This window comes from Notamacropus eugenii, chromosome 1 (assembly GCF_028372415.1).
Source record: "Notamacropus eugenii isolate mMacEug1 chromosome 1, mMacEug1.pri_v2, whole genome shotgun sequence".
Taxonomy (NCBI): Eukaryota; Metazoa; Chordata; class Mammalia; order Diprotodontia; family Macropodidae; genus Notamacropus; species Notamacropus eugenii.
In genome coordinates, this window is record NC_092872.1 from 725195971 (window position 1) to 725211374 (window position 15404).

Sequence of the window (15404 nt, forward strand, 5' to 3'; positions counted from 1 at the left end):
CTCTTTGGACACTCACTATGGCTCCACATAAGGGCTTTCCTAAGAGCCTTCACTCTTTTATCCTGCCAATTGATTATCAATCAATCAGTAAACATGTATGAAGTGCCTACTATGTGCCAGACACTGTACTAAGTGTTGGAGATACAAAAAGAGGCAAAAGACAGTTCCTGTCCTCAAGGAGCTTCCAATCTAATAGTTTACAATCTAATGGAATTAGAGGGGAGATGCCCTCTCTCCTGCCTGCCTCCCAGCCAATCCTCAGCCAGGGACACAAGATGCCCCAGGTTTTTCCTGGTTCTTGCACTGGTTCATTCAATAGATGGCAATTTTATCAAAGTTCCCTGTGATCCCAGAGATTAGAATCCCTGATTTTTGCATGCACGCACAGACGCTAGTGTTAATGACTCTTGCCTCAATTGTGGCAGCATCAAGAGTAAACATCAAGCAATTAGGTCCTGAAACTTTTTTTCCTGATTGCCACCTACTTGGAATAATTAATTCTGGGGATTCTGATCAATGCAGTAATCTATCACAGCTTTAAAATACATAGAACAGATCAGAAAGAAGTCCAAAGGGAACACAGACAAGCAAGGTGATATGGGTGCTACTGTGTTGTTTAATATATGCTTTTTAGAAAAGCTATCTATCATAGAAATTCATGGTTTCATATATATTTCATATATAATCCTTTTTGTACATTGAAATATTCACATTTATCAATATCTGCCAAGTTTATAATACATTTTTAAAAATAAAAAGTTTTTAAATGGAAGGATGGGTCAGTGCTCTTTATTGTAGGTGGAGGGGCAAAGTCTACCAGAGAAGCCTCCCAAGTTCCCATGATTCACTCCCCTCCCCCACTGTCCAACAGGGAGGTGGAATTTCCCATCGTGACTCTACAATTTCCTCTTGCTGCTTTCAGGGTAACATCACCTTGATTGATCAATGACTCTGGTGCATTTCACAAACCCACAAATATCACAGCGACTCAGTTTATTCCATTCTCCATCTGTAAGGTACTTATAAGATCCTTTACTCTTCCAGGAAAGCTTTTTGTTTTGTTTAAAGAAAAAAAAAACCCCAGCAATTTGGAACTATGCCCAAAGGGCTACAAAAATGTGCATACCCTTTGACCCAGCAATATCGCTACTAGGACTGTATCCCCAAGAGATTATAAAAATGGGAAAGGGTCCCACATGTACAAAAATATTTATAGCAGCACTCTTTGTAGTTGCCAAAAACTGGAAGTCAAGGGGATGCCCATCAACTGAGGAATGGCTGAATAAATTATGGTATATGAATGTAATGGAGTACTATTGTGCCATAAGAAATGATGAACAAGAAGACTTCAGAGAGGCCTGGAAGGACTTATATGACCTGATGCTGAGTGAAAGGAGTAGAACCAGGAGAACTTTGTGCACAGCAACGACCACAGTGTGCGAGAGTTTTTTCTGGTAGACTTGGAATTTTGTAATAACACAAGAACGTCTTAAAAAAAAAAAAATACCAATGGTGGTTTTCTAAGGCAAAATGCCTTCCACACTCAGAGAAAGAAATATGGAAGTCATTCGCAGAATGTAGCAGATCATGTTTGTGTATGTGTATGTTTTTGTGTATCATGTTTTGATTTGTTATATGATTTCTTCCATTTATTTTAGTCCAACTACATAGCATGACTATAGTGAAAATGTACTCAATAGGAAAGTATATGTAGAACCTATACAGAATTGTATGCAGTCGTGGGGAGGGAGGGGAGTAGTGGGGGGTAGGTGTGGGGGGGGTAAAATCTCAATTGTATGGCAGTGATTGTTAAACATTAAAAAATTAAAAATTAAAAAAAAAAAGAAAAGAAAAAAAAAAACCCATAATGATTGGCCTCCCAATAGTTCCTGTATCATACTGGACACTCCCTTTCACTTGATTCCCCAAGACCTTGCCAGACAAGTGTCTGATTCTGACCAGTTGAACACAGTTTTGCAGGGAAGTCTAGTGATAAAGCCAGGATAAAACACAATAGCCCTACCTGCCATCAGCGTCCCAACCACAAGATCACACCTCCACCCACATCCTGGTCTTTTCATAAGTTTCCAGGTTTGTCACTTCAATATTTCCATAGATCTATGATCTCATCCCTGTGGGGTCTCCCTCTCAACTCTGCAGATCACAAATGCTTCTCTTTGGTCTTCACTCAGGACATTTCCTACCTCCTGACTTTATCTCCCATGCCTGGAATTCACCCTTGCCTCACCTCCTTTTCCTTCAAGATGCAGCTCAAATACCATCTTCTATGTGAAACCTTGACAAGTTGCCCCAACCTTGGTTACTAGTGCCCTCCCTCTCTCGCATTTAAATTAATTTGTATTTATTCTCTTTATATTCATTCTGTTTGTACTTATAGTCTTTCCCATAAGAATGTAAACTCTTTTTGGATAAGGATCAATTCATTCTTTATATCCCTAATGTGTTGCACAGAGCTGGGCACATAGTAACTACTTAATAAATGATCAGTTGAATTGAACTCAGTTGAATCTATCCAAGTCTCCTTATCTGGGAGGACTCTTGTCCATGATCTCCCACAAATCCTCCATGGGAGTACCTCATGCTAGAAGTCTTCCCTTAGATCTCCTGACATTGTATGAATACTAATGAAGCACAAAGGCTGCTGGTTGGTTATCCCACACTCATAACTGGCCCATCTTCTTTTCCCAACATACATCTCTTTCCTGATATCTGTTACATCAATTCTCTTGTGCAATTTTTCATGGCTGCCACTTATTCATACCTGCCACATGCTCCTCCATGTCCGTGTGAATCATGACCCCCCTCCCTGTTACATCAGATTTTAATCAATTCCTAAAGCTGACATTTCTTGAGAATCCACTCATTCCTCCATGAAGTTAAAGTATTTTTAAAAATTTTTATTGATAAATTTTCCATTGTTATAAGAGATAATTTCCCAATATAGACTCAAAGAAAACTCCTTTCAAAGAAGATTTCCTGAAAATGGTTCGGCAACAGCTCTGCTGTCTCGTGGTCGTCTCCAAGCTTCTCTTTGCTACCAGATTCTGGATTTCATCTCCGCGGGACACCTGTCAGCTGTCTCTGCTCCCACCTACCAGGACAATGATAAACAACAGTAACAACAACAGTAATTACCATGGATAGGTAGGACTCCCTATTCAAAGCCAGGCAGAAGTACCCAGGATTAAGGCTGAAGAGTTCACTATGCCCAAAGGGCTATAAACTGTGGGTACCCTTTGATCCAGCAATACCACTACTAGGTCTGTATCCCAAAGAGATCATCAAAAAGGGAAAAGGATCCACATATACAAAAGATATTTATAGCAGCTCTTTTTGTGGTGGGCAAGAACTGGAAATCAAAGTGAGGCCCATCAACTGGGGAATGACTGAGCAAGTTGCGGTATATGAATGGAATGCTATTGTGCTATAAGAAATGATGAGCTGGCAGATTTTAGAAAAACCTGGGAAAATATTCATGAACAGATGCTGAATGAAATGAGCAAAACCGGGAGAAGATTGTACACAGTAACAGCAACATTGTTCGATAATCAGCTATGATAGACTTAGCTCTTCTCAGTCATACAACGATCTAAGACAATTCCAAAAGACTCATGATGGAAAATGCCATCCTCATCCAGAGAAAGAACTGTGGAGTCTGAATGCAGATTGAGGCAAACTGTTTTGTCTTTTTTTGTTTTTTCTTTTTTATGGTTTTCCCCTTTTGTTCTAATTCTTCTTTCATAATGTGACTAATGTGGGAATCTATTTAATATAATTGTACATGTATAACCTCTATCACATTGCTTGCCATCTTGGAGAGAGGAGAAGGGAAGAAGGGAGGAAGAAAAACTTTTGGAACTTAATCAAGTGAATGTTATATAAACTTATTCTTATATGAACTTATATAAGTAAATGCTTATAAAAGTGAATGTTGAAAAATATCTTTACATGTAATTGGAAAAAATAAAATACTATTAAGTGGGGAAAAATTGAAGAGTTCACTTTTGCTGGCAAGATCAATGGTCCCTGTCTTCAAGGAATTTACATTCTATATTACAACAGGAGCACATCAAACATATACTAAGTAAAAAAACCACAACAATTTCTAGGGCTCGAGCTAAGAAGAACATTAGTAAGTGGAGGAAGCAGACCTAGTTTGAGCTCTGCCCTGAAAGAAGGTAGGGGTTCTTAGAAGTGGCAGTGAGGAGGGAGTGCATTCCAGGTCCAGGGAGGCAGGAGATGGAATGAATGTCATAAAGCTCCAAAAGCAAGTAAGTCAGTCTGGCTGTAATATAGAGACAGTAAGAGGAGGAATGCCCAAGCCTGGAAAATTAGGCTCCAGATAATTAACAAATTTCCCAGACTTGGGACTGCCCTATAAATATTTAAATTAGGCAGCTTCTATTTAACCCACTCCAGGAAGTGGGAAGTGACTTGTGGATTGTAGGATGATAGATTGAGGGATGGAAACTGGAATATCTTGGAGGTCATCAAGTGCCACCTTCTGATTTTACAGATGAGGAAGAGAGGAGAGTATGGAGGAATCCAAAATGGCAGCCAAGAAGGGTCATAACTCCTTTTATTTCTCAAGGTGCTTTCTTCACACATTATCTCTTTTGGCTCCCTGGGAATTAAGTATAATTAATCTCCTTTTGCAGGTGACTTGTCCAATGTCACAGAAAGTTAGTAGCTGGACAAGGAGCTAAGGTCTCTTGATTCCTTGTTTGGTATTCTTTCTACTATTCCATAAAGTTATATTATCACAGGATTTGGGGCTAGAAGGATCCATAGAGAGGTTCTAGTCTAGGGATTCTTAACCTCATGTTGATATGTTGTTGTTCAATTGTTTTCAGCTGTGTCTGACTCTTTGTGACCTTATTTGGGGTTTTCTTGGCAGAAGTACTGAAGTAGTTTGTCATTTCCTTCTTGGGTTCATTTTACAGATAAGAAAACTGAGGTAAACAGAATTAAGGGACTTGCCCAGGGTCACAAAGCTAGTAAGTATCTAAGGCTAGATTGGAACTCATGAAGATGTCTTCCTGATTCCAGGCCTGGCTGTCTATCCACTGCATCCCCTAGCAGCCCACCATGTTTATATACTTGTATATTGAATAGTCAATATAATCAGCTTTCATTATAATCCAATACATTTTATTTTGTACCTTTAGCACCTTTACTATGAGAAGGGGCCCATGGCTTTGGCCCATGCCAAAGGGATTCAGGACCCCAAAAAAATGAAGACCCTTCAATCCAGCCAACCATACTTTTGAGAGTAGGAAACTGAACCTTGCAGAGTTAAGGTCTCTTGCTTTATGCTCTTAGAGGAACAGTTTCTTTTGTGTATCCTCAGCACCTAGCATAATGCCTAATACATAGTAGACAATTAATAAGTGCTTGCCTAACGACTTACATATCAAATGGCAGAGCTGGAATTTAATCCCTAATTGTGGTACAATGGAAACGTGATGCATCTGAAGTTGAGCATCAGAATCTGAATTCAAACCCTGACCCTATGGCTTACTACCTAGGCAAATCGTTTGATCTCTCTGGTTCTCAGTTTCTCTATCTGCAAAACAAGGGGGTTGGACAAGGTAACCTCTAAGCTCCCCTTGAGGTCTAGACACAAGATTGTCTGGTCTTTGGACTACAAATCCCATGCTCTTTCCATCATCCTACATGGCTCCTCTCCAAAGGTCTGGCACTCCAGCCAAGCTACTTGAGTGACTGTGTTGACTTTCCCCCTCCCCTTCCTCCACTGATGCCTTAGAACTAGCATTAGCATGAGCCAGAGCTTCAATCTGTACTTCAATGCTGGGTCTTCCAGGTTTCCATCTTCAAAGAGATCTGTTGGCACTTGATGTCAAGTGATCACAAAGCAACCACACTGACTGAGGGGCTCTGCCAGGGCATGCTTGAGTTGCTCTTTAAGCCAGAATTGGGTAAAAATGCCACCCGGAATGAGCCTGGCTAAGGGGTGGCTAAGGCATTGGCACAGTAAGGGTGAGTGGAGATTTGAGTCTTTTCTAAGGACAGTGAGGGAACTTGGAGATCCCCCGAGTGGTGAAGATGGGCCCTCAGGAGGCAGACCCTGCAGCCAGGGTGAGGGTGAGAAGTCAGAACAGACTGCTTGACTTCCACTGCACTTGGTGCCCCCTTCCCTCCTCTACACCTGCCTCTTTGATATCTTCTTGTGGTGAGTGTTCTTCAGGGTGGTGAGCAAACCGGTTGTCAGCCTTTGCAACCCCCCTGGGTTCCCCGTGCATGAGATGTCGCCTGACTTTACGCAGAGGTTTGTAGAGTAACTATGTTTCTAGTTCTAAACTAGAGGAACTATGTTACTAGTTATATATTAGAGTAACTATGTTACTAGTTATATATGAAATTAACTATGTTATTAGTCCTATGCTAGAGTAACTATGTTACTAGTTATATATTAGCACAACTATGTTACCAGCCATATATGAGAATAACTATGTTACTAGTTATATACTACTAAGTTACTAGTAGTTACTAATAGCAAGGGGAGGTCATCACAGTGATGTGGAAGGGACATTGAGTTTGGAATCAGGAGACCTAGATTCAAACTCGACTCTGACACTTATTAGTCAATCAACAAATATTTATGAATGCTTCCTATGTGCCAGGCACTGTGCTAAGTGCTGGCAATATAAATATGAGCACAAAGAAGTACAGGCCCTGCCTTGAAGAAGTTCACGCTCTAATGGGGAAAACAACATGTAAAAGGAAGCAGAAAGTATGTGGGGGGGAGGGGAGGGAGTGGGGAGAGAAGGCAAAGATGGAGAAGTCCAGAGGAGTGTGGCCTGATGGGGAAGGACTGAAGGGCTCTAGGCGAGTCCTAGGATTATGGCTCTTGATTTGAAAAGCACCTTAGAAGGCATTTAGTCCAAACCATTTTGTTGACGCTGAAATGAGGCCAAGGGACCTCTGAGGCAAATGAAAAAGGGAAATCAGTCCTCCTGGGCCAAATTTGGTATCCAGGAGATACCAAATTCCCATCACCACATATATTGAATGCTTACAGGATACCACATAGATTATATGCAAAAAAAAGACCTAACCCTTAAGAATTTTGCGTCTAAGCTTCAGTAGAATGTCAACTTCAAGAGATCAAAGGTTGTGTTATCTTTGCCTTGGTATTTCAGTGCACACCACAACATCGGGCACATAGTAGGTCCTTAACAGATGTTTAGATGAAGAAAGGAAGGACATAGGAGAAGGGGAGAAAGGGAAAGATGGATCATGGAAAAAGAAGAGAAGGGAAACAAAGGGAGAAAAAAGCTGTCAAGTAATCATGGAAGTTGGGGGAGGAAGGAAGGAGAAGAAATAGAGACAACAAATAATTTTATCTTTGAGCAGGATCTGTACTGAGGGGGCCTAAATGACTGCTGGCTTCTGCTGTCACCTGTCAGGGCCAGGAGCTTGCTAAAAGTGAAACTCAATTTGTTGAGTGGGTTTTAGAAGGGGTTGCATTGGAAAAGATGTTCCATTTGGGGGTCTACATGCAGTTTGAAAATAACATCCTCATCTGTTTCAGTATCTAGTGCCATGTTCTTACTGAGCAAACAGCCACTCTTTCAGCCAAATAGCTGAATCAATTCAGAAAGTCAATAGACTTATAAAATTTTCATCAATGTATTTTTTATATTATCTTCATTCTTAAATGTCTCTCTCCTGCCCCCTTTTCCCAGAGAGCCACCCACTATTACCAAAAATAAAAGGGGAAGGGAGGAAGCAGTTCAGGAAAACCAACCAACAAATCAACCAAGTCTGATAGGCTGTGCTTGCATTCTTTCAAACCTTAGTCTTCCATCTCTGCAAAGAAGGGAAGGAGGTACATTGTCTCCTTTTTGTTCTTTGAGGGAAAGCTTGGTCATTATAATGATACAGTATTCATTGTTATTATGTGTTCATTTTTTTGACTGATATTTACAAACACCTGCTATATGCTGGGGATCAGGAGAGATACAAAGTTGCCAAAATGACTAGGTCCCTGCCCTCATGAAGCTTATAGTCTCTTAAGGGGACATGATGGAAATATTAAAAATTATAATACGTAAAATACAGAAGTGAATGAAAGCATGAGAAAGCATTTATTAAGTACCTACTATGTACCAGCCACTGTGCTAAGCACTGAAGACACACAAAAAGAAAAAAAGACAAAAGACAGGCCCTCAAGGCCTCAAGGAACTCACAGTCTAATGGAGAAAACAACAAACAAACAGCTTGACATATAAAAAAAATATGGGCAGGGCAGTTTGAGGTAATCTTAAAGAAAAAGCAGTAAGATCTAGGAGGGTTTCAGCTGAGACTTGAAGAAAGCCAGAGAAGCCAGAAGGGAAATGAGGAGGTAGCATTCTAGACATGGGGGATGTCCAGAGAGAGTTAGAAGATGAAATGTCCTATTTAAAGGACATCAAGGAAGCCAGTGTCACTGGATCTCAGAGTACAAGGCAGAGTGGGGTAGTGGGGGGCAAGGGAAGTTAGGTGTAAGAAACCTGGAAAAGTAGGAATCATTCAGGTCATGAAGGATTTCAAAAGCCAGACAGAGGATTTTGTACTTGATCCTGAAGGCAACAGAGATACTGGAATTTGTTGAATGGAGTGGTAGGGGCAGTGGAAATATGGTTTAAAAGGATCAATATCACATTTAGAGCTAGAAGAGACCTTGGAAATCATCTTGTTCAACCTCCCATTTTAAAAATAAGTAAACCAATCCCCAGAGAGAAGAAGGGATAGCCTGGAATGAAAAACAGGTCCTCTGAATACAGATCCTGGGCTCTTTCTACTGTGCCACAGTGCTGCTTGGGGGGAGGCCCTAGATGATTTTGGAGCTTCCTTCCAATTCTATAACTCAGGGACTCAGTGAGATTGTGGTGGTATTCTGGGTACATAATAGAGAGGGCCTGCATTAGGGTGAATGAATGAATAAATTCAAAACATTGTTTGGGAAACACTTCAGGTTACAAATACAAAAAAAAGGGAGAAACAATCCTTACTCTGAAGGAATTACTTCCTAATAGAGGCGATGGGAATAAACATAGAGATCAAAGAGATGGGTCCCCAGAGTCAGCAAGTTGAAGGATCCTGACAATGTCACCAACAAAAATAACCAGAACTGAACTTACTATGTGATTCTGGGCAAGTTGGTTCAATTCTCCTTGATCTCTGGCCACTCTCTGAGACACTAAGATTCAGGGCAGGGTGACTAGCCCCAGGAGAAGGAATCTCTTCATCCAGTTCTATGACACCGATCTGGCCCCAAAAATTTAACTGAAAAAAAAAAAACCCAACTAGAATTACAATCAGCACCACCCATCCAAGAAAACCAGGAATTTCCTTCTCTCCAAGTCACCCAGAAACCACTGCAGGGACCACTGAGCTTCAGTTATATGGAATAACTGGGGAGAGGTTCAGTAGAAAATTCAAAGGATTGGCTTCTTCAAAAGGATATGGTAGGATGTGCTTTTCAGGACATTAGTGATGATGCTGAGATACACAATTTTCAAATTGATTATCTAAAATAAAAAGGAAACTGAGGACAAAGTTACTGAGCCACTTATGATTTAATCTGCAAAGTTAGCATTTACATATCTTTTTAAAAATTAAATTTATTTTATTTTTAATTTACAGAATAAATTTAATTATGGAATAAAATTGTACTTCAACAATAAAACAAGCATTTCTATAACATGGTATAATAATAATTTTAAAAAAGATCATTGCACGTGAAACTATAAATCTAGTATGTATAACTTACTATTCCTTTTAAATATATAACAAAGTTATCATGAAAATTACTTTTTCTTTTCTTCCTTCTTCCCTCCCCCCCTACCCTCAGAAAGCTTAACATTCTAGACCAGAGTTTCCTGTTTTTATGCTCTGGATTCCTTTGGCTGTGTGGCAAAACCTATGGGCCCTTTCTCAGAATAACGATTGTAAAGGGATAAAATAAAACACGAAGTATTACAAAAGAAACCAATCATAGAGAAATACAGTTCTCAAGATATTTTTAAGCACAAGTTTATGGACCCTAGATTAAGTACCTCCTCATCGACCCATTAGTCACAAGCACTGACCAAGGAAGACAGGTACCCAAGTAACTTGGATGTGGAGGAGAACACGATCACTGTATCAGGAGTACAAAATAGCTCTTGTTTATTCTTGTTTTAAGGAATGCCACTTTGGAAGGAAAGTTACATTGGATGTAAAAACAAAAAATATCTATAATTTTTTTTTTAAATGCTTGTTGATCGAGTGGTGTATGTTTGTATATTTACTGTGCTCGTGTTGATCACCTCAAAAAATATAAGTTCTTTTCTGATAAGGACTCTATCAATTTTGTCTTCGAACCCCCAACAATAAATACTTATTAATAAATGAAGGAATCCATAGCATCTTTTTACATTCTTTCGTTGCTCTGCAGTATCTCAGGTCCGTGAGCACATTTATATCATTCATTTCTCTCCATAATCAAGTCAAATCTCATTACATCAAAACCCACCATTTTAGAATTTGAGTTGAAAACATATCCAGGCCTGAGTTAAGCTTTTCTTTCATCTATTTATGGGGGGGAATGATGTTGGGTAAATGAGTAACAAGATAGAGAGAATGGATTGCATACTGGTGAGAAAAATTCCCTTTCAACAGCTTAATGTTATAAGTACTTTTCATACCTAATCATTGATGTAGGGATAAAGACTGGATCTGAGATTGCAATGCTTTGGGGAGCTCTCATGGGAGAAAATTGTCTCTATCAATTTGGGTCAGCACCTACTCTGCAACCTATGCTTCTGAGAAAATATTTTATACCTTCAACCAATTAAAAACCACTTTCCAGACTTTTCGCTGATTCAGAGTTGGTCTTCATTCCTGCCTCTCTGCTGTAGGCAGGTCTGAATTATTGAGGTCTGGCCATAGATGTGCATTTCCCTATTGCCCATGGCCATCCAGTCAATCCAAAACAAAGAAAATCATAGAATCATAGATTAAGAGCCATCTAATCCAACTCTTCACTGTACGAATGGGGAAAGTGAGGCTCAGAGAGGTTAAATGATTTGCCCAACATTAAAGGCTTGAAAGCTTTCCTTCTTCCTTCCCTTTCTTCCCTATGTATTCACTCTGAGAGAGCCAATCTGGATTGGGAGACTGAATCCTCATTTCTCTCCTCATTTTCCCTTCTTGTCTAATAACCTTAACTCTTAAAATTAGTTATTAATACCTATAAAAATTAACTATTCTTAAGTATGAAAATTAAAAATATTTTTTAAGAAAAGTTATCACTAGAACATAAAACTTTAATTTCTTTCCAAACAATCTGCCCCAAAGAACATGACTTAAAGATTCAAATCAATTCAAAAAGCTTTCTTAAGTTGAGTACTTACTAGTACCAGATCCTATGCTACACATTTGTGATAAAGATCAAAAAACCCTCACAATCTTGGGAGTCAGTCCCTGGCTTCAAGGATCTATATTCCATAGGGGCACAGCCCTGTAGGTACATTCATATGCCTCATTTTTTTCTAGAGTCAAGAAAAATTCCATTACATCAGACCCTACCATTTTCTGTCTGAGAAAATTTCCGGAACTGGGCTAAAGTTTTCTTCCCGTACATAGATAAGTAATAATAAAGTTATATTAAGTACAACTCTCTTCAAATTTAGACTAAGAAACAAGTACAGAGAATCTCAAGAATGGAGCACCATAATATAAAAAAAGCATATTGAGCTTCTCGGTGACTGAGGTTAGGTCCAGGGGTATACTGGATCTAACTCAAATCAGCTGGTGAGAGCTCGCTGTTAAATTTTCACTACGACTATTTCCACCTCAGAAATGAGCAAATGGTATAAATTAGGGCTTTATTTGTTATTTTGCTGATTGTCTACATTTAATAAAGTGATTAATACACATTAAACTTACAAATGTGTTGTTCCTACATTTTTTAAAATATTAAACATTCAGGGGCAAATTATCTTACTTAAAAGAGGCAAGAAAAAGCTTTTACAGTAGAGGGGAAGAGGGGAAAGGTGAGAGGGAATGAGTGAACCTTACTCTCATTGAATTTGGCTTGAGGAGGGAATAACATACACATTCAATTGGGTATGGAAATCTATCTTATCTTACAGGGAAGTAGGGAGGAAGGAGATAAGAGAGCGGAGGATGATAGAGAAGGGAAGGCAGATTGGGGGAGGGGGTAATCAGAAGCAAACACTTTTGAGGAGGGACAGGGTCAAAGGAGAGAATAGAATAAATTGGGGAGAAGGATAGGATGGAGGGAAATATAGCTAGTCTTTCACAACAACATAATTATCACAGAAGTGTTTTGCATGACTACACATGTATAACCCATATCAAATTGCTTGCCTTCTCAGTGAGGGTGGATGGGGAGGGAAGAAAGAGAATTTGGAACTCACAGTCTTAAAAACAAATGTTAAAAATTGTTTTTACATGCAACTGGAACATAGAATTAAAAATTTTTAATTTTTTAATTTATTTTTAAAATAAAATAAAATATACAGGCAATGGGGGATAGAAATCTATCTTACCCTACAAAAAAATAGAGGGGAAGGGGAAAGAGAAGGGGAGGCAGGGTGATAGAAGGGAGGGCAGATTGGGAGAAGGAGTAATCAGAATGCACACTGTCTGGGGAGGAGGGGAGAGATGGGGAGGAAATCTGGAACTCAAAATCTTGTGGAAATGAATGTTGAAAATTAAAAATAAATCAATTAAATAAAGAATCTATACCCCCCCCCAAAAAAAAACCCCAACATTAATTAGTGTACCTCTGGTTAGTTCTCCCTAGAGTAACTGAATTGAACTTCCCTGTGTAAACAGCCCAAAAAAACCATTTTAAACTCATGAATACATGACGCAAAAGCCAATGGTTGATTCAGTCAAGCCATGAGAGAAAGAAAAAAAGAAACTCATAAAATAATCTTGTGTCTTACAGCCTAAATAGTCAGTTAAGAGACTGAATTTCTAATTTTTTTACCTGACTGTTTTGATGTTGTATAAATGTATTCTAGAGGAGCCCAGAAATACTGAATGTTAACAGTGAGAAACTTCTACCTTCCATACTAAGAAAAAAAAATCATGTCGTGGTTCATGACCAGAAATCCTGAGTTCCTCTCATCTAAAAACACAAAACCAAACAAAGCCAATCTATAAATCAATACATTTCCAGTACATTTAATTATATACTTTCAAAAACTACTTTTAGGTTCTAATAGTCCAAGACCAAAGTCAGAGAATATTTCAACGCAAGTTGAAGTTAAAATAGGTAAAACACACACACCCCTACATATAATCAATCAAGACAAGCATTTGTTAAGTTCCTGCTATAGGTCAGGCATTGTGCTCAGAATACAAAGACAAACCATTCTTTCACCTCAGGAAGCTTACATTTTACAGGAGAAAAGACATAAACATAGAATTAAATACAAAATCAATGACATATAGACAGAGAAATACAACAAAATCTATGCAATGTAAAAACAACATGATGGGGAGTACTAAAATAATCCTCATAACCTATAAAATATGCTATATAATAACATAATATAAATAACGATGTAATATGTCATCAATAAGACAAGAACATAGCATTTATAAATATGTATGTATGAAAATTCTCAAGGAGCTAATGGTTCCTTTCTTACTGTTTTTTCTCCCCTTCTCAAAGGCAAATAAGTCTCTAAGGTCTCTAAGGTATCTGTTGACTAAAAGGATAGCTCTCTGCCCATCACCTCCTCAGAGACACTAAAACTACTCACCAAGTCTTCCTTCTTCCTTATCCTTCCCAGTGCGGTACAGTTGAAAGAACTCTGACTCTGGGGTTCCCAGGATCTGGATTCAAATCCTACCTTGGACACTTATTGCCTGTGTGCCCTTGGGCAAGTCACTTAGATTCCCTGAGACTCAGTTTTCTGAATCTATAAAATGAAAAGGTTTGACTAACTATTCTCTGAGGTCCCTTCCATGACTAGAGTGATGATTCCTTTCTCATCTGAAGTTATTGGATTTGACCTTCTCCAGGTGCCTCCAAGTTGCAGCTCATCCCACTGGACCAAATGAACCTCGATTTACCTATATTTCCCAGTAACTAATGGCTCAATGAGAACAGGGAGGAAAAGGCAGCCTGAGATGACTCCTGTCACTTGAGAACCATCCATTCTAGCTCTCCGCAATACCCCAGGTTCAGAAAGGAATCTCTGCTGCCTGTAAGACCAAACAGAAGGAAAAAAAACATCTGGTTTCCCAGCTGGAGCAGCCACAGGAGGACAGCTCAGACACCTAGATAAACTCTGCTTTAGTAGAGAGAGGAAACCCCAAGGTTTCCCCACACTTCAGCCCCAGGCCCTCAACTGAAAGGGAACAATTGACTCAAAGCAGAAACCTGGGGGCAGGAGAGAGAGAAGGAAAACCTTCAGGTGAAACTACAACTTGGAACTTGAGGCCAGGAGTGTGAAAAACCCTAGAAGAAAATTGTCTCTGAAGAAACAAGTAAGAGTGAGCCAGGCCTGGGGGACCCCAGCTCTACGGACATGCCAATTCAAAGGAGAACTGGAGCCACTCTTCTGCAATGAAACCTCCAGGAGAGTCCCAGGGAGCCTGAAAACCACCCTTGGGTTTGGAGTTCCATGGGAAAAGTCAGCCATGACCTATGACCAGGTTTCTCAGGAGCTCTTTGCTTCAAGGGTAAGTGTAAGTGCCAGTGAAACAAGGCTCATTTAAAATCACTTTCCCTCCATCTCTAAGTTATATTTATTTCCTATAGAGCCTTACTCTCTTTTTTTCTCACTTTATCCTTGCAAAGAGAGATGGCCACATCAATAGATGCAGTTACGTCAGTCTGGCCGCATAGACAGATACAGTTATATCGATCTAGCCATACCACCAGATGCTATTATATTGATCTATCTATCAAGATAGATGCAATTATATCAATCTCTTTATATATGATATTTGCAGTCTAAGCATATTTGTCTTTTAGGGTTGAGATAAAAGTCATTTTTAAAAAGAGGTATTTTTAAATTTTAACCCTGTTGGAATAAAAAAACACAAAATGAGAATGAGAAAGGAGTTCATTTCTACATATGCATGAAATCAGAACCAACCACAAGGTTTAGCCCCTGCCCTGCTTCCTCTATGGGTCTAAGACTGTCTGGGAAGGACAGATGGAACAATGGTTACAAGATCCCTGACCAGTAACATGGCCAATGCACCAAAACACAAGGAGAGAGGACAATTTCCCAGGAAGGAAGATTGCTTCCCCAACAACTGTCCAGATTGGGGGAGGGGGAAAACTCTGGTTCAGCAAAATTGAAGTTGTCAGGGATCAGGGTATTCTACTGAGCCTCCCCTCC

The 15404-nt window shown here is 39.4% G+C and overlaps 1 long non-coding RNA gene across 1 annotated transcript; it reads right to left on the reverse strand.

Moving 5' to 3' along the window:
• Positions 1 to 2903: 2903 nt before the first annotated feature.
• Positions 2904 to 9312, reverse strand: LOC140528597 (uncharacterized). Its single transcript, XR_011975218.1, has 2 exons — positions 9168 to 9312; positions 2904 to 3112 (listed from the first exon to the last, which is right to left on the reverse strand). It is a non-coding gene; the product is annotated as an uncharacterized lncRNA (long non-coding RNA).
• Between the last annotated feature and the right edge of the window lie 6092 nt (positions 9313 to 15404).